A 22,793-nucleotide genomic window follows, 5' to 3' on the forward strand; every position below is an offset into this window, starting at 1 on the left:
TTCTTCTAGCATTTTTTGTGACTGTATTTCTAAAACTACATATTTCTGTTCTTTCGAAACAGCACCCAAGGATCAGAGGTAAGTGTTTTTCTCAGGACCCAGGTCCAATTAAGAGGCTGGCCAATGATGCGCCTCTACCTGATGTTATGTGTTATGCAAATGAGCCCCGCCCACCAAGTGTGGCCCCCACCAAGCTCCGCCCACCAGTCCTGGACCTTTCACAAGGACTTTCAGAGCTGTCAGAATTCTCCCGTCTGCCTTTTAAATCCTTTTCTTTCTTTACCCTGTTTGCCTCTTGCTGGCAGCTGGCATCTCTTGTTTCTCTCCCAGCCTCAAACCACCCTCCCACCCCGGGGGCTGAGTCCTAGATTCTTAGCCCTGAGCACAGACTGGCTGGAGAGAAAGGCCCTGGTTGTGTTGGTATAAAACGCCTCCCACTTTGTGGCTGGGTGTGTCCTCCAGATTTATTTTAGAATAGTCATTTTCGATTTCTTTAGGGAATGGTGCTTACCAGCATGACCAGTTTATTGGAAGGATCCAATAATGAAAGCAGTGGGTGGTCTTTCAGATTTGGGTTATACTATAATCATATTATAATAGGAGGCAGCACAGTTTAGCGGCTCAAAGTTTGGTCTGCCTGGTTTGAATCTCAGTTTTGCCATGATGAGCTCAGTGTGGTTTTGACCTTTTAAAATGACTTTATGTAAGGAGGGGGCAGGAACAGAGGCATGCGTCTCTGCTGAATCCTGTCCAGCCCTCACGTCAGGGCCTGCCACAGATTAGGGGGACCTTGAGTTCACCAGCCCCTCCCAGGGGAAAGTGGGAGCGGGGGAGGCGATGCTCTGCTCGCTGGAAAGCAGGGGGGCTTGGGGAGAGATGGCGCCTTTGTCCCACCACATATACAGTACAAAGTGGGGCTATTTTGGAGGCGATGCAGTGCTTGAGGGTGTTTTGTAACACTCAGACCACTCTGAGTTAAGAGTAATTCTTATCTGTAAAACAGAAATCACGATAGTAGCTACTGGATAGGTTACTGCGGTGACTAAAAGAAGCAAAGCCCAGAAAGTGCTGCAAAGAGGGTCCAGGACAGGATGAGGAGTACTCAACCTCACCACGGGGGCTCTTGCCATCTGGGAGAGCATTTCCAAAATGATTTTTCCATTTCTTTTTTTTTTGTTTTTTTAATTAATTAATTTATTTATTTATTTTTGGCTGTGTTGGGTCTTCGTTTCTGTGCGAGGGCTTTCTCTATTTGCGGCGAGCGGGGGCCACTCTTCATCGCGGTGCGCGGGCCTCTCACCATCGCGGCCTCTCTTGTTGCGGAGCACAGGCTCCAGACGCGCAGGCTCAGTAGTTGTGGCACGCGGGCTTAGTTGCTCCGTGGCATGTGGGATCTTCCCAGACCAGGGCTCGAACCCGTGTCCCCTGCATTGGCAGGCAGATTCTCAACCACTGCACCACCAGGGGAGCCCCCCATTTCTTTTTTATCAAAGGATGTCCCAGTAGCCACCAGGCACAGTGCCCTAGGCTTAGGGTCTCTGGGTTCTGTGTTTACACTGCAGTCTTCTTAGCTGGCTTTTCCTGGCCTTCTTTAGAGAGGCCTCAGAATGGTGCTGAAGGATGGATATCAGAGAGGCCTTTCATATCCATGGACGCCCATGGGTCTCGGGACAGGGAGGAGACAGCACTTTCTGCTCCCTGTTGGGGAGTAGACCAAGGTTACACTTTCCCAGAGTTCATGGTCACACCGTAAGAACCTATATACCATCCTCCAAAGAGGTCTTCACACCACAACAAAAAGAGGCAAACTCTTGTCAGACCTTGGAGGCTACCTGCAGTAACATTCCCTGAACATTTAACGGTCTCCAGTCAACGTGAGAATTATCTTTAATTTACGAGGAACCCTGAGTTGAATAGGGCTCTCCCTCCTCCACTGGATAGGACACTGCTGTGAGGGTCAGCATCAAGCTGTCACATGTGGGCGTGGCACCAGCACACAGAATATGCCCATATGCTCGTCCCACCAAAAACCTAAGAGAAGCCTTGGTTGGGTATGAAGACCATGGTCTTATACACTGAAGCACAGGAGGTATCTTGTCTTTGGGGTCTTTTCATTGAGATGTGTCATTATTACTTCACTGATAGGCCTAGAATTTGAGGAGGAAAACATTCTTCTATCCCTCAGGGCAAACCTGTTCAAGAAGGTCTCCTTGGAAGTGAGTGATGGAGCAGGGTGTCCTCCCTGAGGAGCCAGCTGTGCTGTGAGGGGAGAGTGCAGCACTTGGAATCATGAGGTCTGGGGCATTCTTTGAAGTTAGTTGTGACTTGTGACTTACTGGGGCCAATGAAATGGGAGTTGAGGTAACAAGTGCCTCTTCTGTGAAGAGGCCCGTAAGCCCAGGGCTTGATATACCACGTCCCCTTCTCCCTGTCACAGAGACCGATGGCAAACCCAGAAGGGAGTTTTCATCACCCTGCACCCCTGAGTGAGGGTGACGCCCAGCAGAGCCTTGCTGATCCAAGACAGGCAGGCAGTATGTGCAACAGATACACCTGCACTGGTGCAGACACTGAGTTTGGGGTTTATTTGTCACCACAGCATAACCAGCCTATTCAGATGGTTACCATTGACATCCAACCATATTCCCTACTGGCCACATTGGACGCATGTCCAGGGAAGCCTCATGAACTTGGGAGCCAGGGGTCCTATCCCATTTGACAGATAAGGAAACTGAGGCTCTGAGAGGTAAAGTCACATAGCTGACTCTGAAACGGGCACCTTAACCACCCACTACCCCATAGACTGGGTGGCTTGTAAACAACAGATATTTATTTCTCACAGTTCTGGAGGCTGGAAGTCCAAGATCAGGGTGCCAGCATGGTCAGGTTCCAGTGAGGGCCCTCTTCTGGGTTGCAGACTGCTGTATTTTTTTCTTTTTCTTTTTTTTTTTTTAAATTTTATCGGAGTATAGTTGATTTGCAATGTTGTGTTAATTTCAGGTGTACAGTATAGTGATTCAATTATCCATATACATATATTGATATTTTTTCAGATCCTTTTCCCATATAGGTTATTACAGAATATTGAGTAGAGTTCCTGCTATACAGTAGGTCCTTGTTGATTATCTGTTTTATATATAGTAGTGTATGTATGTTAATCCCAAGCTCTTACTTTATCCCTCCCCACTATGTTTCCCCTTTGGTAACTGTAAGTTTGTTTTCGAAAGCTGTGAGTCTGTTTCTGTTTTGTAAATAAGTTCATTTGCATCATTTTTAAAAAATTAGATTCCACATATGAGTGATACCATATGATATTTGTCTTTTGCTGACTTACTTCACTTAGTATGATAATCTCTAGGTCCATCCATATTGCTGTAAATGGCATTATTTTGTTCTTTTTTATGGGTGAGTAATATTCCATTATATATATGTACCACATCTTCTTTATCCATTCCTCTGCTGATGGACATTTAGGTTGCTTCTATGCCTTGGCTATTATAAATAGTGCTGCAATGAACATTGGGGTGCATGAATCTTTTTGAATTAGGGTTTTCTCCAGATATATGCCCGGGAGAGGGATCAGACTGCTTATTGTATTCTCACATGGCAGAAAGAGGGCAAGAGGACCCTCTGGGGTCTCTCTTATAAGGGCACTAATCCTATTCATAAGGGTTCTGCCCTTAAGACCAAATTACTCTCCAGAAACCCCATCTCCTTATACCATCACATTGGGAGTTAGGATTTCAACTTGAATTTGGCTGGGATGGGGGAGAAAGGACACACACACACACACACACACACACACACACACCTAGTCCACAAACAGGGAAAAACTGTAGGCCAAATGGGGACCATGGTGGAGAAGAAAATAGGGCAGCCGCTCTTCTGCTGAGCATTGTTGGGTGGGAAGGTGACCCAGATCATCCCATTTTCTAAAAGAAGTTTAAAAATACAGATTTTTTTTTTTTTTTAATGTGCAAGGCAAGCTCCTGATTTTTAAATCTTGACAAGTAATTAAAAAACTTAAAACACACGTGTGCCAAGCAAAACACATCTTCAGACTGAACGTGGCCCCCAAGCCTCCAGTCTGTGACCTCTGGAAAGGTCTAGAATCATTTTGCTGCTCAAAGGCATGTTACTGGGGGCAGAAACTCCTTGTCTAAACAAGGAGTACGTCTGGAATCACTGTCGCCCGCCTGACATGTGGGTGGAGTTGGCTGCCATCTGGACCACGGCATTTCAGAACCCACCACCTGCTGCAAATGATGTGACAGTCCATAACCAGGGACAGAGTTCTTGTCTTTGGGTTTTGTCTCCTGGTTAAAAATAGATCAGCCTTGACTGCCTTCTCAATAACTCTTCCCTTGGTAAAAAGCGGCAAGTCTGAAGATAAGGCACTGAAGTTGGCCCCGTGGTGGGTTTGGTGGTGAGCTGGCTCCCTGCGGTGGGACAGAGTGGGGAGGAAAGGGAAGGCAGGGGGTGGGCATATCTGGAGGCTACCTTGATCTATTTCATGGTTTCCATTCTGGCCCACGTGGGACCCAAATTTGGCCTCCAACGTACGATCTTCAATTCCCAGCAGCGCCTGAGAAAGCTCATCGACCATGAGGTGACCTTCAGCTGGGCCAAAGGAACAGTTGCTATAGAACCCCTCAAACTCAGTTCTCTCAAAAGCACCCTGAATTTCCACCTGTGGCTATTTGTAAAAGAGATGAGTTTCCTTCCCCTACCCCGACCTGTTCAACTTCTTACTAATATCAAGCAAGTTCTGGGAGAAGACAGTCTTATACACACTCTGACACTGAACATACATAAGGATAATGGCCAGTGCATGGATAAGATAGAACTCGGACCCACCATTTGCAGCACCCAGCCCAGGAAGTCAAACAACTCCATAGCAATTGGCCTCAAACTGCCAGGACTTAATAACTGAGAGTTTCCCTAGCTGTTGTCCCCACTTCCAACTAGGGACCAACAAGAGAAAGCCAGATGTGCATCCCTAATCCATCCCATAAGGATGCCCCACCTGCAGCTAGTTGCCGCCTGCAGTTTCCCCTACTGACAGCCTCCAAGCAGGGCATACCTGGAACCCTTCCTCTTGTCCTCCATGAATCTTCCCCTCCCCTGCCCCCAGCCCAAGCCCTGCCTGCCTCAGTGATGCCAAACACAAGTGATGGTGTCTGACGCCCTGGCTAGGACAAGCCCCCACTAAACAGCCTTTGCTTGTTCTCACTTAGGCGGTTTTTGTTCATTTCCACAGCTCATGCACACGCACACGCACACACACAGTTTGGTTGGCAGTCGGGGTCGCCCAGGCTCACACTAACTCCACAGACCCGACTCGGAGGAGACAGTTCTGACAGAATTGATGGACCAGCCCGTCCCAGAAGAAGGGCAAAGGGGCCCAAGAGATGTTTCAAATCATCGTGTTGTGACCAAAACTTTATTAACCTGAAGACAATGGCGCAACTGTCCAGGGGCAGACAAAGCAAAATGCTGGAGTCTGGGACAAGCAGAGCTGCCTGAGTGGCCTGGGCACAGATTTCTGCAGGTCGAAGCTGGCAGTGGAAAGGGCAGCCACTGACCATGAACGGGCTGGGCCACGAAGGCTGGCAGCCCTGCCCTGTCACCTCCTCGCTGGAGAAAGTCACAAAGATTCTTAGCAGCCCAGAGGCAACTCATTCTTTGAGCCTCTGAAAATGAACCAACTTTCCACCCTTATCAAGTCACCAGACCTACATTAAACTCGACTAAAAGAGTAGGTCTTGGGAAGGAGACAGCATTTTCTCATATAAGAACAAAATGACATCAGGGACGGAGAGCTTTAAATATATCAGACCTGTATTTTGCTGGGAGAAGCAGTGGGAAATTAAAGTAGAAATTTATATATATATATATATATATATATATATATATATTTTTTTTTTTTTTTTTTTTTTTTTTCCTTTGGCCTCACTGATGCGGGATCTTAGTTCCCTGACCAGGGGTCAAACCTTCGCCCTCTGCAGTGGAAGCACGGCATCTTAACCACTTGACCACCAGGGAAGTCCCTAGAAATTTATAATCTTAAATAAAAAGAAGAATTGGGATCATTTGGAGGTGTATTCCTGGCTCTCTCTCTCTCTCACCAGTTTCTGATATTTTAAAGCCTCAGGAGAAGAATTAAGAGTTTTTCTCCAGACACGATGTTACAAAGAGCCGCATTTAGAAGTGCTGCATGGAGCTTGGGAGATCAGGAAGGAGGGTGAGGGGGTACTAGGTTGCAGCCTCCCTGATCCCAGCACAGGGCCCCGTGAATGGGAAGAGAAGGTGCTAACACATCTTCATTCTTCTTTAAGAATGTCTACCAATGACCCAAACTGAGGTCTCCATTCCACGCCTGTTAATTAGGCTGACTTTGTGGAATCTGCCAGAAGTCTGGAGAGCAGCTCTCCTGGCTCCACTGCTTCTGTGTTGTCACGTGACACAGCAGTTACTGTGGAGATTATCAGTTGTGAGTGCGTTGTCCATAAGTTGAACTTGCATCTGACAAGTCAAATTTGTCAGTTTGGGAAAGAGTAAAGATGGTTCCTTTTTTTTTTCTCTTGAAGAGATTTCCTTGACTCCTCCCCCTTCCCCTTTCCCCTTTCCAGCCGGGGTAGGCTTTTCCCACATTGTGGTCCAGAGCTGAAGAAAGGTTGTTTTATTCTCTCCTGTGATCTGTAGAGTCTGCAAAAAAGCTCAGAAGCTGGCACCGGTGGCCCTCCGTGATGATTTAGGGATAAAGTCAAACGAGTCCTGTGATTCAACTGCAGACCACGGGGCACCAACCACGTGTTTCATCTCTACTGTGATGGGAACGGTACGCCAGTGGCTGGGTTTTCTCTCCAACGAGTATATTTCATTTCCTTCATTGGTATGAACGTCCCCCAACATACTACTGATCATGCGTGTGCACATGTGTACGTGCATGGGTGCATGTGTATTTGCACTGCTGCTCTCTGTCTCTCTGCAGGTAATGACTTTCATGGACTGGCTTTAACAGATTAAAGGTGAAACAGCCATTTAATAAAAGCCACCCCACCAAGTCGACTGACTGGGAGAGGCTGGGATGGCGCCAGGCCAAGAAGGGACAGACAGGCAGCAAGTCTGGCCCGCTGAGGCCATCACACGACTTTGACAGGGGGCTGGGAAAGAGGCTCCCCACATCCAATGAACCTGCCTCTCCTGGTCCCAAACACCTTTTTTTGACCTTGTTCCTCCTTTGGTTCAGCTCCTAACCAGGGCCTAAGGTTATTGGAGCCCTGAGCCAGTCTCTCATCTATCACGTATACGACCTTACATTCAAAGGGCCCCCAAGTTTGAGCGCCATAACTTGGAGTCTTGGTGCCGCTGGCCTTGAGCAGATAGATGCCCCCTCCTCTTGGAAGCCTTCCTAACCTCTCAGGTGAGCCCAGGCCTGAACCGGGAAGGTGGGTTCCAGAGTCTCATCCAGCCAGGGGTGGGTCTGAATCCAACAGTGTTCCCCCTCCCCTGTTAATTACAGAGCCGATAGATCCCCCCTTTCATCAGTAACAGAAAAGTTTCCAACAGACATAGACATTTTTCCCCAGACAATTCAGCTGCAAGATCCTTAAAGACCAAACCAAAAGCAATTCCTCAAGAAGTAGCAGCAGGGGAACCAAGAATCACAATTTGATTCTGTAATTCTTGAGATAGACCCACTTCATCTGCGCTCAGCCAACCACTTATCTATACCTGAGGCTTTCATTCTGTTACCTGTGTGAGTTATCTTTTTATTCTTATATTAACACCAGTAACCTTCACTCTTCCCCTCACTTAAATGAAAAATCACCCTTGGGATTTTTCTCTGGTTGAGGACAGGAGTCTTGCCTCAGACTTTGATCTGGGAAATGTTAAGGAGACAAAAACAAAGCAAAACAATAAGAAAAGCCATTCAATTATAAGCATCTGTCTTTTTTTTTTTCCCCCTTTTTAATAGCTAAGGTGGGAGACTAGGGTCCTTTTGTTCAGCAAAGAATCTTAGTGCCTTTGGGAATATGAACAGCAAGGTCTGGAGCCCAGAGGGACCTGGGAATAAAGATCATCTGCTCTGGGTGGAAAAGGATCAGAACTGAGCACTGGGGGTGGGAGTGGAGGGGAGAGAAGTAGGGGTGGAGGGGTGGAGGGGTGGAGGCGTGGAGGGGTGGCGGGGTGGCGGCGTGGCGGCGTGGCGGCGTGGCGGCGTGGCGGCGTGAGGGGTGCGGAGGGGCGGAGGGGCGGAGGGGCGGAGGGGCGGAGGGATGGAGGCAAGTAGTCCACAGTACAGCTGGAGGCTGACGCCTGAGGGAGGACGACCAGGGATGGAGTGGAAGTTACCGCTTTTTCTTGCGCCTCTTCCTGTAACTCACCCAGCACCTCTGGCCACAAGGGAGGACCCCAACTGAGGATACTGTTGCCTCGTTCTCCTGGCTGCAGGACCTGGCTTGAGAGGGGAGAACAGAACACCTGGGCCCGGGAATCTGCCTTGTGCAGCCACCTGCGGGGCCAGGGGTGGGCACTGGTCACCCCGCCTGCCGCAGACTCTGGAGTGGTGGTCCGTGGAGTCCACTGGCTCCCATGCTGGGTCCTGAGGATGGTGGCTCAGGAAGTGACCACTCACAGCAAGTTCCATGCTAGGGCTGGCCAGGCGGTAACCCGGATCCAACATTTCATGGTTTTTCCCGTGGGCTACATGGTCCACCTCACACAGGGGCACATGTGTGGCCAGAGGACAGCAAGGAGCCTGGTGCCACCACGGCCAACTGGGCAGCGCCCCACTGCTGAGCCCTACTTGGAGACCCCCTGCCTGGGGACTCTGAGGCTGCCCTGGGTCAGACCCCTTGGTGCCTGAGGGGAACAGGAGAGGATGATGGACAGAGGTCAGTATTTTTTTTACTAAGGCCAACGCTGTGTATCAGCCAGGCCCTGGGGATGGTGTGAGTGTGAGTGTCTGTGTGTGCCTGTACGTGTGTGTTTATGTCTAAGTGTATGTGTATATATATGTGTGTGAGTATGTATGTCTGTGTGTACAAGTGTGTACATGAGTGAGTTTGAGTTTCTGTATGTGTGTGTGTGAATTTGCATGTCTGTGTATGTGCATCTGTGTGTGGATGTGTGAAGGTCTATGTGAATGAGTGTGTCTGTGTATGTGTGTGTGAAGGTGTGTCTGTGTTACACATGTGTGAGTATGTGTGTGAATGAGTGTGTGTATGTGTGTGAATGTGCATGTCTGTGTATGTGCATCTGTGTGTGAACAGGTGTGTGGATGTGTGAAGGTCTATGTGAAGGGGTGTGTCTGTGCATGTATGTGTGAAGGTGTGTCTGTGTTACACATGTGTGAATATGTGTGTGAAATGGTGTGTCTGTGTATGTGTGTGAATGTGCATGTCTGTGTATGTGTCTGTGTGTGAATGTGTGTAAATGTGTGCCTGTGTGCCGATGGCTGTGTCTCTATGTGTGTGTGCACATGTGCGAATGTGTGTGTGAATGTGCACGTCTGTGTCTGTGCACAGGTACGTGTGTGGCGGTGGTGAGAGGCGGGTGGCACTGAGTCCCTCTCTTGGGGGCAGTTCTGGAAGCCTCGGGCTGCTGCCGGCCGGGGCCTGCACACGCCCGCGTCTTGGTCGGAGCCCAGCCTGTTTCTGCACTGACCTCACAGGAGGCTGGGCTACTCTGGGCTGTAGGGGGCGCTATTGAGTTGGGAGGATAAGGACCACGTTTCAGACATGAAGTTCGGGTCCAGCCCAGGTGAGCTGACGTTAGGAGCACGGCGGTGCCCGCAGTGGACGCTTTGCTGAGAGAGCTGTGCATTTACACAGCTCCCTGGTCTGTGCGAAGCCCCATCATAGACATCTCGTCGCTTCATCTCCCAACCATCCTGCCAGGATCGGCACGATTAGCCCGTTCTTTAGGTCTGGACGCGGGGACCCAGAGGCATGAAGCAAGGTTCCCCACGGCGGGCAGCCCTGTCGGGATCTGAGCTGGGCTTGGGGAGAGCAGGACCTGCACTCGCCCCACGCCTGCCTGTGCAAGCGCCCAATGGGCACATGGTGCTTCCGGAAAGGTGGCCAGCGTCAGGGCAGGGGTCTCTCACCCTCTGTAAACTGGGGGCACCGAGCCCCCTCTGCCTCCTTATGGCCGTGCAGAAGTGCCAGCCCCCGCATGGCTGACAAGGTTAGGGTCTCCAGGCCCCTCTCTCTGTGCTCTGCGAGTGGGACCTGGTGCTGGGGAGAGCAGAGGAGGGCGTCTCCCAGCTGCACCTTCACGCCCATCTCCTTCCTCTCAGCTGCATAGCAATGAGGATCAGCTTCGAGGCCAAGGGCTCTGCTGGGTATGAACCAGGGGTGGCTTGAGCACCAGAGAAGAAAAGGCAGAGTCTCCGCCCCTCCTGTATCTTGCTCCTAAGTACAGGACTCTTAGAAGGTCTAATTAAAATACGGTCAGTCCCCTACATGTGAACGAGTTCTGTTCCGAGAGCGCGCTTGTAAGTCCAATTTGTTTGTAAGTCCAACAAAGTTAGCCGAGGTACCTAACTAACACAATCAGCTATATGCCGCTGCTTTTACGCTTGCTTCCAGACATCCTGGGCTTGAAATAAAGATACTGTACTACTGTGCTCTCTACAGTACTGTACAGTAAAGTACACCAAAGCACAACCACCTGTAGAGGATGCACGCAGGTGACAATGTGCCAGCCATGTGAACTAACTTACATGACTGGACATGCGAACGCACGTTCACATCTTTGAAAGTTCGCAACTTGAAGGTTCGTATGTAGGGGACTTACTGTAGGTTTTGTAAAAGCACCATAAAACCCCCTATATGATGGCAACATTGTATTCAGCGGGGAAAGGCAGGCAATACACAAGACTGTCCCCCAGTGTCAGCTCTTCATGCCACAGCAGCCAGCTGTGAGCTCAAGTGCCCATCTCCTGGGCTATCATTTTATTTTCCTGAGTGCTGCCAGGTACACGTTTCTAGAAGCCCGGCACTCCAGCTCTTCTGGTGAATAGAGATACAGGCCAGGAGCCAGAACCAGAACATAAATACACAAAGCCAGAAACCTGATGTGCTGATGCAGCTGAAAGGTAACAGATCTGCGCCTTATGGAGAAGCAGGCTCTCCAGAAGCCAGCCAGAAAACTCTTCTCACCTCCACCCCCGGATGCACAGCTCACGAGCTGCCACCAGCTCGCAGAGACGGCAGCAGCGGTGGGGGCTGTGCTCCTGCCGTGGCTGCCACAGGAGGGCCAGGCTGGCGCTGCTGGGAGAATGGGCCCACACCCAGCCGGGCCCTGCTCACCGCTTCCTTCCTCACTCCAGGGGTTGGGGGAGGATGGAGAATCATCTCAAAGTACCTGGGGACCGCTGATGGTCCCCCAGCCCCGCCCAGGCTACCCACAGATCCACTCTCTCCAAAGGTTTAGCTTGTTCTTGATTTACGTAGGGGCCCACCCATCTCTGGGGAGGCACCATGATGCTGAGCTGAGGGTCACGGGGTCAGCCCTCAAGGGCTGTCCCCTCTGCAAGCCTCACGGCCATGGGCTGCCCTTCCAGAGGCCCTAAGTGCACAGATGCACATGTGAGGTGAGAGCGACCGAGTCACATACACGGCCCAGTGAAGGCAGTCTCTTCGCCTCCCTGTTTGGAGAGGGTGCCATGGCAGGGTCTCAGGAGAGACCATCAATCCACCCTCCTCAGCCCACAACAGGAAAGGCCTAGGCGGGGCTACAGCACCAGCCCTGAGCCAGTCTGAGCTAGATTCCCAGCTCCTCTAACCCGCCACGTGACCTTGGGTAGCTCAACTCACTGGGCCTGTTTCCTCACCTGCACAACAGGCTGAAAATAGGACCCACCTCACTGAGTTGACCTAAGGATTAAACGAGGTTTTATGTATACACACAGACATAGCTACACACATACTCATGTGTATATATGAGATTATATATATAAATATAAAGGAACTATATATGAGTGTTTAGGTATGTAAACATAAATGAGATTTTATATATAAATATCTATGAGATTATAACTACATATTTAAAGTACTTAGAACAATGCCTGCCACATGGTGAAGACTCCATAAATATTAATTGTGCTGCTTTTTCTTCTTCCTCTGGTTCTCATTGTCATTATGATAAGCACAGTTTTGGAATCAGGCAGCCTGGGTTCAAGTCTCCATCTAGCCCCTTAATAGTCCTGTGAGCAGAGGTGAACTTCCCCAACCTACGCAAGCCTTACTCAATATCCGTAGATTAAGTTCCGTTAGAAATCATAGGCCTTAAACGGTACACTTAAAACTGGCTAAAATAGTAAATTTTATGTTATGTATATTTCACCACAATAAAAAAAAGATCATAAATTAATATCAGATATTTGTCACATAAGTATCAGGAATGCATTAAATGAAGTCCATACTTTAATGATAGTATTACTTGAATGAGTGATCCCCGAGCCGTGTGTCTGGGGCATGGCATTGACATTTGGAAGAGACCTTGGAAGTGGGATCATGGTGGGCCTGGGGATCTGGGAAGTGTCCAGGCGAGATGCGAATGAGGACGGGCCCCCTGCGGCTCTGGGATGGAGAGTCTGTGCTACTGCACCAGGGACAAGCTGGTGGCCCTGGGGACAATGCACTCGGGCCTCTGGACAAGCCCTGCCTCCTGGGCAGATGTCTGGAGGAGGATATTTCCAGGGTTGTCTAGGCAAGAGGCCTACCTGCCTTCTTTCCAGACCTTTCCAGAAAGCATGCTCCAGCACAATCTCACAGTGCAACAGGCATCTCTCTGCCCTGCTCACCCCCAGGGTGACCCACGATGCCTTTATTCCAAAGCTCCAACAGTGGAAGGAGGGTTTCAGTGTGACGGCTCCAGGTCTGAAGGTGACCCAGGAGTTAGGGGCAGGGAGAGCTATCATTCATCACCAGGTGCCCACATGCCTTCCTCTGGTTGTCTAGGCAACCTGGCAGGGCCTCTGCCTTCCCACTGGGACAAGCCTGCTGCTTCCCGCGATGCAGACAGGGTTCTGGCGGGGAAGGATGGAAGCGGTGTGGACCGTAGGTAGGAGCCTGGGGGGCCCTGCAGGAGGCCTCACAGCAGAGCATGTGGAGGTCACCTCATTTGTTCAGCATCCCATGTGCCTGGCACATCCTCAGTCACCCTTTGTCTTAATCCTTCAGAGAAAGCCTCCAATTTAGGCCTTGTGATCCCATTCTGCAGAAGAGAAATCTGAGATTCAGAGATTCAACAATCGCCACTGGGTCCCAGCACGAGTAAGAAAAACAGAATTTGAACTCAGAATGGTCAGACCCCAAAACCACATGGTTTCTTCCACTCCAGAACTGCTCACATTTCAGCAATTCATGCTCCACCATGTGCCAACTTTACTTAATATATTCCTTAGGATCAACTTTAAATTAAGTCAATTTTTACTTAGCTTTGTCCTAAGCAACAATATCCCTGAAATGATGGATTTGATGTGCAAGTTATACTTTTTCCAAATCTTATTAAAATTTATATATGGCTTTCTTTTTTTAAAAAATTCATTCATTCATTTATGTTTATTGAAGTATAGTTGATTTACAATTTTCAGGTGTACAGCAAAGTCATTCAGTTATACATTATATATATATATACATAAATATGTATATATATATTCTTTTTCAGATTCTTTTCCATTATAGGTTATTACAAGATATTGAATATAGTTCCCTGTGCTATACAGTAGGTCCTTGTTGCTTACCTATTTTATATATAGTAGTGTGTATCTGTTAATCCCAAACTCCCAATTTATCTCACCCCCACCCTCCTGCTTTCACAACCATAAGTTTGTTTTCTATGTCTGTGAGTCTATTTCTGTTTTATAAATAAGTTCATTTGTATCATTTTTTTAGATTCCACCTATAAGTGATATCATATGATATTTGTCTTTGTCTGACTTACTTCATTTAGTATGATAATCTCTAGATCCATCCATGTTGCTGAAAATGGCATTATTTCATTCTTTTTTATGGCTGAGTAATATTCCATTGTATATATATACCACATCTTCTTTATCCATTCATCTGTCGGTGGACACTTAGGTTGCTTCCATGTCCTGGCTATTGTAAATAGTCTTGCGATGAACACTGGGGTGCATGTATCTTTTCGAATTAGAGTTTTTGTCTTTTGCAGATATATGCCCAGGAGTGGGATCGCTGGATCATATGGTAGCTCTATTTTTAATTTTTTAAGGAACATTCATACTGTTTTCCATAATGGCTTCACCAATTTACATTCCCAGTGTAGGAGGGTTCCCTTTTCTCCACACTCTCTCCAGCATTTATTATTTGTAGACTTTTTAATAATGACCATTCTGACCAGTCAGAGGTGGTACCTCATTGTAGTTTTGATTTGCATTTCTCTAATAATTAGCAATGTTGACCATCTTTTCACGTGTCTGTTGGCCATCTACATGTCTTCTTTGGAGAAATGTATATTTAGTTCTTCTGCCCATTTTTTTGATTGGGTTGTTTCATTCTTTGATATTGAGCTGTATAAGCTGTTTGTATACTTTGGATATATATGACTTTCAAAATAAAATAATGCACACACCCCCTGCCTCCGTCTTGCCTATCACCACATCCACCATGCTCTGGGAAACACCCAGCTGGGATGTGAATAAGAGAAGAATCATATATGCGAAAACGGAAATGGATCTGACACTAGTCTTAAGGGCGATCAATAAATGGGTTTTAGGCCGGTCACTAGAGGTGATTTTGAGAGTCTCCTGGCCAGTGATGTCCTCTCAGGGCAGGAGGAGGTTTGAGGGGGAGGAAATATGCAGATTGAAAGGAGAAAAGTAAGGAGGAAGCACCAATAAAATGTAAGCTGGCTGCAGGTGAGTGCATGAATCGTTTCCTAGGGCTGCCATACAAATGATCATAAACAGTGACTGATAACAACAGAAATTTATTCTCTCACAGTTCTGGGGGCCAGACGTCTGAAACAAGGTGTTGACAAGGCTGTGCTCTCTCTCTCTGAACGTCCTAAGGTAGGATCCTGCTCTGCCTCTTCTAGCTTCTGGTGGTTGCCAGCAGTCCTTGGCTTGTGGCTGCATCACTCCAATCTCCGTTTCTGTCTCCACGTGGCCTTCTGTGTGTGTGTGTGTCTGTGTGTCCCTGGGTCTCTGTTTTCTCTTTTCATAAGGGCACTAATCATTGAATCAGTGCCCATCCTACTTTAGTATGGCCTTGTCTCAACTAATTATATCTGTAAAGACCCTGTTACTAGATAAGGTTGCATTCTGAGGTTCTGGGTGGACATGGATTTAGGAGGACACTGTTGATCTATGGACCGTGTGAGCATGTGCCTGAGCACGTGACTCAACGGAGGCGCGGGGAGGGGAGGATGGGTGGTGCCTGTTAGTGAGAAGCAGACTCCGTGGGGGAGAGGTACCCTGGAGAGGATGTATGGGGACACTCCGAGTGTCTCTGGTCCCCTCACTGCTGGGTTCTTCTAGAACTTTCCACCTTTGTCAACAGAGGCGATCAGAGATCACCGGATGGTCTTCAGGCTTTAAAGTTCTATGTGTACACAACTCTGGTGTCCAAGGACATCCAGAACTGTCAGATCAGAGACAGAAATGCATGACCCAGAGCCGCCGGGGTCCACACCACAGCTGATGTCATTAAGCAGTTCACCGAGGGTGGACACACACGGATGGGATAAAGAGGAAACAGGGTGAGGGAAGGGGCCAAAGTGGACAGGCAGCGGGCCAAGGGGACTCACTGTGGCCTGGGGCAGGGCCCACTGTGGCTGCCTTTAGAGGGACAGGCAGGGCAAGAGGTGAGCGTCCTCTTGTTTCCTGCTGACGCCTCCTCCCACTGTGGTTCCGATGATGCTGGGCTCTGAATAAGGAGTTCCGGAAATAAGGGCGCAGAGGGAACGCTGCCACCCTGGGGCTGTGCAAGGTGAGTAGCAGCCCACTGGGGCACGCCTGCGGCTGGCAGAGGCTGCCCTGGGGTTTGGCTGGTGTCACTCATCCTGCAGGTCAGCCTTGTGTGAAAGAGAACATCACAGCCCTGGCGGGGCCCCTTTGGTTTCTACCAGACTTAAAAACATTTGAAAATAGCAACAATAAGCCCCCATGCTGGGCTTAGAGGAAGGCTTCCCTGGAATCTTGCACTGTCCCACTGGGCAGCTCCTCCCTGACCCCTGCAGAACCTGCCCGGAGGCTCTGGGGGCACCTCGATGCTTTAACTTAAAGCAAGGACAGATGGTGTGGCCTCCGTGCCTGGGGCGGGAAGTATCTGGAGCACAGGCTCTTTCTGTCACCGCTACTCAGGGTGGCTTGCGGTCCCCTGGCTCTGTGTGCTGACGGCCACCTCAGTCCCCAGTAATTCAAAAGCCACACTTGAGCATTGCCCAGCCTTGGACTAGACCTTGACATACAAAGGCTTAAAGACTGTCCCAAAGTGAACCACTGGCCTTGTGGAGTGCAGAGGCTGGATACACGCACACGTATGGTTACATGGATGTTCGGGCAACACGCTCCTGAAACCCAGAGGAGGGGTCTCCCGCTGTTCCTGGTGTGAAATGGCCCCTGTAGACCGCTTTGGGTGTCTGTTCAGCTCACGATGTCCTCTTATCTGGAAACCGCCTCCCCCTTACAGAGATGGGCCTTAGGTAGCACTTGCACTCCACAGGACCTTGCCTTTGTCAGGTTCTCCAGAAAAACAGAACCAATAGGACACACACACACACACACACACACACACATACAGTGATTTGTTGTAAGGAATCAGCTCACATGATTATGGAAGCTGAAAAGTCGCAAGAACTGCAGTCAGTAAACTGGAGACCCAGGGGAGCACAAATGGAGTCCTGGTCCAAGTCCGAAAGCCTGAGAACCAGGGCTTTGATGGTGTGAGTTCCAGTGTGAAAGCTAGCAGGCGCAAGACCCAGGAAAACCTGTGCTTCAGCTTGAGTCTGAAGGCAGGAAAAGATCAAAGTCCCAGCTCACAGGCAGTCAAGAAGGAGGAGTTCCCTCTTACTCGTGGGAGGGTCAACCTTTGTGTTCTAGCCAGGCCTTCAACTGATTGGATGAGGCCCACCCACATTAGGAAGAGCAATCTGCTTTACTCAGTCTATTGATCTAAACATGGAACTCAGGCAAAAAAGCCCTCTCAAAATCACCTGATTTAGAATAACGTTTGACCAAACATCTGGGCACCTCACGGCCCAGTCCAATTGTCAATCAGATTCCCTCTCCAAAGGAATTTCCCACTAGGAGGGGGAGACCAGCTGGTCTCTGCCTGGGCAGACCTGGGTCCCAGTGGATTGGAGGTTTTCTTTCCAGACTCCCTCCAAGTCTCCTTCTCAACCCTTGAGTCCCTTAAGACACCACCCCTCCCTGCCCCTGTATCTGGATCACGTGCACACCTTTTTCCTTAAACGAACTTGGGCTGAGTTTCCTTACCTGCACCACCCCTGGGGCCCCTGTGAACACTGGCTTCTTTTCATCAGGTCTTCCTTCCGCCATGGGGTCTTTGGGGACCCCTCTCCCACTTCAAGCTGTTACCACTGGGCTGGGTCACCCCCAGCAAACTGGCCTGATACAGAGTCTTTCACCCTCCGTTTTGTGATGGCAATCAGGGTGAAAACTGGAAACTGCGTTTTTATTTGTGTGTATGTTTGGGTTTTTTTATCACCAGCCACTCACTTCTAGAGACGTGTTTCCACCCATGTGGTCACTAACCTGTGGTCGCTAAGTAGCAGTGGCACCTCTCAGAGGCTTCTTCAGTGCAAGTCTGAAAGATTTTAGTGGATAAACTTACAAGTCCTGCAAATTGGTTATGTCCAGAAATGCCAGTATAGTCGGATATCTGGTTTTCATAACAATTCTAGTTACGGAGGCTTCTCCTCCATCCTTGGCCTGGTACGTGCAGGATAGTTAAAACTAAAATGTCAAAGAGAAATGATTTAAAGCCAAGTTCTGGCTAGGAAGTGGGCCTTGGGAAACCTGCCTTGAAGTGCTTTGTTCTACCTGTGGAGGAGAAAAAAGCAGAGAGATGGGAGGACAGCCAACCCTGTGTGAACACGGCTGCATCTTTGCAGGGCATGTGGAAATCTGTGGAATGATTTTATCCTCACGCTAGCTGGCGCATCACTCTGGGCTCAGGTTGAATCGAGGAGGACTGAGTTCTCGCAACTACAGGTTAGGAAGAAGCCTCGGAGATGCCATAACCTAACCTCTCACCTGTCAGGTGGGAACACGGGGGTCCTGAGATGCTCCAAGTCACACAGCCAAGCAGTGGGGAGCTGGGCTTCACACAGTCAGACCCAAATTCCAGATGGATTAAAGTCTGAATGTAGAAATGAAACTTTCCAACCATAAGAGAAGTATCTTTATGATCTCGTGATGGAGAAGAAAGGACTTATAAGCCAGACACAAAAAGCACAAACCATGTTAAAATTAAGAACGTCTCTCCATCTTAAAACCAAAAGGAAAACCAGCATCTTAAGTCTGAGTTTCCTGGGTTCTGAATAATTCCTATTAAAAGCAAGAGGGAGGGTCTCGTGGGAAAGAATGGCAGTGTCCCTGTGCCAGGCAGGCCACTAGGTCCCTTGCAAACATCCAACCCCCAAAGCAGTCCTGTGAGCTGGGACCGTCACTGTCACACGGGCGAAACTGAGGCTGGAGAAGCCTGTTGCTAGTAACAGTCACATATCTGGTGAGTGACAGGGGCCACCTGTCACCAGCCTCTGCAAGCATCTCCTGTGGGTCCATCGACTCCCCTCTCTCCCTCTGATCAGTGCAGTAGCTGGGGTGCCCTTTATGAAGCGCAGGTCAGACCATGTTACCCCATCATCAGGCCCTTCAGAAGTGTCCTGACACATGTCACGGTAAACCCAAACTCCTACCTGTCCTGGGGCCCTTGGTGATATGGCCCCTAATTTCCCCGCCTCGCCTCTTCCCACTCTTCCTTTCTCCCTAGCTCCCACCATGCAGGCTTCCTCAGGGCCTTTGCACAAGCTGTTCCCTCACCAGAGACCCTCCTCTCACTTCCCCACGTGACCAACACTACTCAGTCTTAAACCCCACCCCCTGGGAGAACCCTTCCCTGACCTGGGCACCCACTCTGTTAGGACTCACTGTACACAATTTATTTCTATTTATTTGCTTAACCTTTGTTGCCGTAATAGACTCTGTGCCCTAGAAAGGCAAAAATAGGCAATTTGATTCTTGACCGGACCTTTAGCTCCAACACAGTGCCTGGCACATAGTACACACTTGATAAAAATGTGTTGGCTGGATGCTGGATCCGTCCTGAAATGCTTGGAGCATGGTCCCTAACCAGCTGTGTGACCTCAGTGACTCACCATCACTTTCTCAGCTTCATGGAACCCAAGCAAGTCTACCACACCTTCCAGCTCTGACACACTCACCCACCTTCTCAAAGAGAAACAGCCCTACTGTGCGCCAGACACGGTGCCAGGTGCCGGGGGGGCTGCACCGTGCGGTGTCAGGCGGCCTCCGTGACAAGTCTAAGCTCACATGGTGCTTTTAGCCTCCAACTTCCCTGGAGGTGGCTGTCGCCCCAGATGATGGTCTGCCTGGCCGGTGGGGGGGGGCACTCTCCGGCTGGGGAGGTCACTGTGGGGACGAGTTCCAGAGTCAAGGAAGGATGTGTAAGATCCCAAAAGCCGAGGTAGCGAAGGAGCGACAGCTGGTGGCCAGTCCGAGGATGGAACCTTCAAGACAGCCTCTGTCCCTACTGAGGACAGACAGGTCGGCTGCAGCCCTGCCCGCCCTGCCCCAAGCACCTCACTTCGGGATGTTATTCCCACATCAGGCCTGTCTGTTGACTTGAAAACTATTAGAGGAAAGTGAATCTTTCCTCCCCTCCAAGCGTTGTACAAAACCGTGATCAAATAGTGGAATCTGTGAGTCTTTCTTGGTGGGAAGGAAATCTGTGCACGGCCGGGGTGGTCAACAAGCTTGGCGGCCAACAGGACAGGCCCCTGCCAGCATTTTGACAGCATCTTTTGTCACCAACAGGCCCCCTCCACAGTCTTTTCTTCACAGTGTGCCATTTTATTTTTTAACTACGGTTCTAAAATTTACCTGGCTTGTCTTAGGAAATCCCCATGAAGACATTCATGGCTTCCATAGGGAAATAACTTCCCAAGGGAAATAAGCAAAATCCAACTGCAAGGATATCTGGAAGGAAAGTACAGGGCGGTGTGGCCAAAAGGTCGAGCTATGTGAATTCCATCCTGGCTTGGGATGCTGACAAGCTGGGCAGCCCTGGGTGGATTTGCTGCCCTCTCTGGTCTGTTTCTGCCTCTGCAAACTGAAGGTTCAAGCTCGGTGGCCTCTGGCTCTCAGCTGCTGTGGTTTCAGACCTCAGTCAGGGCTCTTTGCATGAGGCCAGGATGCTGGGTAGAGAGCTTCCTTAGGGTCGGGCTTCTGAGGACGGGGGAGTCCCCTGACTGGGGCCACAGAGTGAGGGGCTAGAATGGGCTCTGAGCCAGAGACTACCCGGCTCCTGGCCATGGCAGAGACACTGGCCGACCCTGGCTGTCCTTTGAGGCAGCCTCACGTTCCTTTACACAGGTAAGTGCCCCCAGAAGGATAGAGGAAAGATGGAGGGAAGGAGGAAGAAGCTGGCCCAGCCTGAGGACCAAGAAGTGCCAGCCACGTCCTGGGCTTGTGGGTGACCTCGACAATGTCGTTTAAGCCCCATCAACCCTGTGAAGCAGAGATTGTCACCCCCATCTGACACTTGAGGAAATGAAGACTCAGACAGGCTAATCAACTTGCCCAAGAGCACACGGAGGTAGTGGCAGGGGTAGGGTGTGCACATGGGCCCATCTGAGGTGTCCGTACTGGGCTGCATCCCATGGACGGGAGAGGATGGTCTGGGGAGCAAGTCTGAGCCGATGGCCCCTGCCCTGTCCCAACTGAGCTGGGATCCTCACTAAGGATTTGCAGACACGTAGGAGAGCTATTCCAGTTAGAAGGTCCTCACGTGTTTGCCAAACTAAGCACTGGCTGCAACCAACAGATATTCACGTTCCCCCTTCCACTGTCCACATGTTAGCTTTGGTTCGATACATCCACCTTGTAGACATGCATTTCAAAGGGAAAGTGTGTGTCTGGTCAGTGGGATCAACAGCCCAGCTTCAGGGTCCAAAGGGCTCTTGGCGCCAGCCCGGTGGCCACCTGTGTGAACTTGGAGGTGGCAGTTCGGACGTTCATTCACCAAGACTGACTTCGGCATTGATCGGTTTGCAGAAAGACTCCACAACTGTCAAGGAATGTTCACCAAGTTCACAGGCAAGGCAAAGGAGAGGCCAGGGGGGCCCTGAACGAGGAGCAGGGTGGGGTGGGTAATCCAGAGAAGGCGCGCTGAACGGAGGTGGAGGGATGACCTGGAAGGTGGGGTACAAGAGCAACAAAGGTCTAGGTCCTGGAGGAGAGTTAAGACTCACAGACTTAGAGAACGAACTTACAGTTACCAGGGGAGAAGGGTGGGGGAAGGGATAGTTAGGGAGTTTGGCATTGACATGTACACACGGCTATATTTAAAACGGATAACCAACAAGGACCTACTGTAGAGCACAGGGAACTCTGCTCAGTGTTACGTGGCAGCCTGGATGGGAGGAGAGTTTGGGGGAGAATGGATACATGTATATGCAGAGCTGAGTCCCTTTGCTGTGCACCTGAAACTATCACAACGTTGTTAATCAGCTATACTCCAATATAAAATAAAATGTAAAAAAAAAAAAAAAAAAGATGACAAGGGAAAGCGCAGAGGGAAGTATCACGTGTGCCACTTACAGGCGGAGCTGAGGGGCCAGCTCAGGCCGCCTGACTCCAAACCTCGGGCTCTTCCTGGGTGGCCACTCAGCCCCCCTGCATGTTCTAGAAAGTGTCCGTGCCTTCCTAAACAGACCTACCAGCCTGGGAGGGAAGTCGGATGGAGGTGGCTTCCGATCGGAAGCAGAGTTCTCTGCAACACATTCTTTTTTATAGTTTCCATATTGTGTTGAACCGGTGGGGAGGGGAGAAGACAGTGGGCTGTCCAGAAAGTTGCCACGTGACCGTGGCCAGGACAGGATGCAGCTCGGGTCAGTGTGGAAGGCAGGGAAGGCGGCGGCAGTGGCAGAAGTAGGTCCTCCCCCGACCTACCGGGCCTGCTGGCCTTGGAGAAATGGCAGGGGAGGTAGTCACGGCAGGGGTGCTCCTTGTAAATGGTTTTTACTGTGAAATATATCACACAGGCACATTTTGAAACGTATCTCATGTACAGAAGAGCACGTAGAATGGATCCGAGCAGTTTAAAGAATTATCATAAAATGAACACTTGAGGATCCACACCCAAGTTTAAAAAAGATAACAGCATGTTCACCCCAATGTTCACAGCAGCACTATTTACAACAGCCAAGACACAGAAGCAACCTAAGTGTCCATCAGCAGATGAATGGATAAAGAAGATGTGCTACATTTACACAATGGAATACTACTCAGCCATAAAAAAGAATGAAATAATGCCATTTGCAGCAACATAGATTGACCTAGAGACTATCATACTCAGCGAAGTAAGTCAGAAGGAGAAAGGCAAATGTCATATGATATCACTTATATGTGGAATCTAAAAAAATGATACAAATGAACTTATTTACAAAACAGAAACAGACTCACAGACATAGAAAACAAACTTATGGTTACCAAAGGGGAAAAGGGGGGAGGGATAAATTGGGAATTTGGGATTAATAGATATATACTA

This window comes from Balaenoptera ricei, chromosome 13, assembly GCF_028023285.1.
Source record: "Balaenoptera ricei isolate mBalRic1 chromosome 13, mBalRic1.hap2, whole genome shotgun sequence".
NCBI lineage: Eukaryota > Metazoa > Chordata > Mammalia > Artiodactyla > Balaenopteridae > Balaenoptera > Balaenoptera ricei.